Source organism: Herpailurus yagouaroundi, unplaced genomic scaffold (assembly GCF_014898765.1).
Source record: "Herpailurus yagouaroundi ecotype Mexico unplaced genomic scaffold, PumYag 64497, whole genome shotgun sequence".
Taxonomy (NCBI): Eukaryota; Metazoa; Chordata; class Mammalia; order Carnivora; family Felidae; genus Herpailurus; species Herpailurus yagouaroundi.
The window spans coordinates 1-2,534 of NW_024417793.1; the positions used below are offsets into that span (position 1 = coordinate 1).

The 2,534-nt window shown below is 43.8% G+C and overlaps 1 long non-coding RNA gene across 1 annotated transcript; it reads left to right on the plus strand.

Annotated features, from left to right (window-relative positions):
* Window positions 1–6: 6 nt before the first annotated feature.
* LOC121024409 (uncharacterized) lies at window positions 7–1,540 on the plus strand. The gene is made up of 2 exons (XR_005787691.1): window positions 7–647; window positions 1,490–1,540. It is a non-coding gene; the product is annotated as an uncharacterized LOC121024409 (long non-coding RNA).
* Window positions 1,541–2,534: the final 994 nt, after the last annotated feature.

Sequence of the window (2,534 nt, forward strand, 5' to 3'; positions counted from 1 at the left end):
TCCTGGAACCTAACTTTAATATTTAGAGGTAGAAATTCACCTGATTTGAAGATAACCCTTTTCGTGTGTGTCTTCTGAGAGTGGGATTGGACTGAGAATATTGTATCGTGCTTTTACACAGACAGTGCCACATCTTTAGCGTGGGAGTAAGGGAACATACAGAACAAAGTTTAAAAATCATCCTGTGATTCGGAGCGTGCGAGACAGTGTAAACACCAGTAAATGCTTTGACTGGTTCCAGAATAATTGGCTTAGCATCAACACACGTCCTTGTTGTTAAAGCTTCTTATAGAGAAAAGGCAAATGAGGATTGATCGCTCTTACCCTGTAGTCTGGTCATTGTAGCACCGAAAAGACATTTTTTTGTGAGTAAAATGTGCATACGCTGAAATTGACAGGTCCTTACTGTATGATTTGATGAGTTTGACAAGTGTATGTGTCTAAGAAACCTAAGAAACCAACACCCCATTCACGATCTACAACATTTCCATCGGCCCAGAAAGTTCCCTCCTGGTAGACCCTCGCCCCCACAGACGGCCGCTCCGATGGGCACACTGGCGGAAAGTTCTCTGTGAATATTTGATGTTAATTGTTACAACTCTTTTTCAATTCGTAGGAGGTCAGAGCCTTCAGATGGCAGATAACAGGTAAGCCAAGACGGACTTTGTTGGGATTTCTGTTTTGGTTGATGAACACGAGCCAGGCTGCCCGTCCGTGAGCACCAGCGGCAGCTCTGGCTGATGGCTCCTTTTCCCCCCTGTATTTGAGCCCATGAAAACTTGCTTCACGCGTGGGAAGTGTCTCAAATACTGATCCTGGGACACCTTTTATGGGAAGTGGTCATTTTGCTCTCTAGGCCTTCGTGCCTCCCAGGTGAAGTCCTGGCCGCCTTCCTCACGTCGCACGCCCCCTGGTGTTCAAGTGAAGAGTTTTGTTACGTGGCTTGTTCTGAAGGTCTGGTGTGGTGTTTGATGTGGTTTGATTTTGGTAAGGGAGCTGTGTCCAGACGTCTCTGAGACCTGTCGCACCCATTTTGGGGAAGTTCCGTTGTTTGTGGAGACGTTCTGTGGCCGGCTTACAGAGCCACTGAGGGCACCGTGTCCCAGGAACCCTGTAAGGCAGCTCTCCTCTGACCCCCTTAGCGGCCGACCAAGCTGTAGCGGGATGCTGGTTGGCTCGCGGGGTTGGATTGAGGGTGGGTCGCAGAGTTTGGGGGAAAGGAACTGGAGAAGAGTAAGCTAAGACGCTTCGGCCAGGGCTGGGAATCAGAGCCGCTGTGTGTGGCATGGAGGTCGGGGGGGGGGGGGGGGTTGGATGGTAGGATTTTTTTTTGAGAACAGGAAAGCACCTCGTGGATAACACCTGTGCGTCCGTAGCTGTGCTCTGTCCTTGCAGAGATCCCTCTCCCTGCGTTAAGTAAGAAAGTGCCCTGTGCTGTCTGTCTCCGGAAGTTCCTTGCTAGCGATACTTACTGCACACGCTGTCTTAGTTTTTCAGATGGTGTTCCCTCAGACGCCTTGGAGGCTGCTAAAAATGCAAGTAATACAGGTCAGTGCGCCACCCGCAGAAAAGGTGACAGTTGGAGAGTTTGTGTGCACGGCAGGGCGTCCTGCACCCTCGACCCATTTACTGCGATAACAAGCAATACAAGTCCAGGGTTACTGTGCTTCAAAGACGTGGAGGAGTTAGAGTAATTGAAGTGGAAATCGGTACTTCGTTTATTTTATTTTATTTGCTTTGTTATTTTTTATAATATTTATTTATTTTTAAGAGCAAGAGAGACAGAGCATGAGCAGGGAGGGGCAGAGGGAGAGGGAGACACAGAATCGGAAGCAGGCTCCAGGCTCTGAGCTGTCAGCACAGAGCCCGACGCAGGGCTCGAACTCACAGACGGAGATCATGACCTGAGCTGAAGTCGGATGCTTAACTGACTGAGCCACCCAGGCGCCCCTATTTTATTTTATTTTATTTTATTTTATTTTATTTTATTTTTTTTTTTTTTTATTTTATTTTATTTTATTTTATTTATTTTATTTTATTTATTTTATTATTTTATTTTATTTTATTTTATTTATTTTATATTTTATTTATTTATTTTATTTATTTTATATTTTATTTTATTATTTTATTTATTTTTTTTTATTTTATTTTATTTTATTTTATTTTTTTATTATTTTATTTCATTTCATTTCATTTCATTTCATTTATTTTTTATTTTTTATTTTTTATTTTATTTATTTTGTTTTATTATTTTTTTTTTCTTTATTTTTTTTTTCAACGTTTATTTATTTTTGGGACAGAGAGAGACAGAGCATGAACGGGGGAGGGGCAGAGAGAGAGGGAGACACAGAATTGGAAACAGGCTCCAGGCTCTGAGCCATCAGCCCAGAGCCTGACGCGGGGCTCGAACTCACGGACCGTGAGATCGTGACCTGGCTGAAGTCGGACGCTTAACCGACTGCGCCACCCAGGCACCCCTATTATTATTTTTTTAAGTTTATTTATTCTGAGAGAGAGAAAGAGAGTGAGCAGGG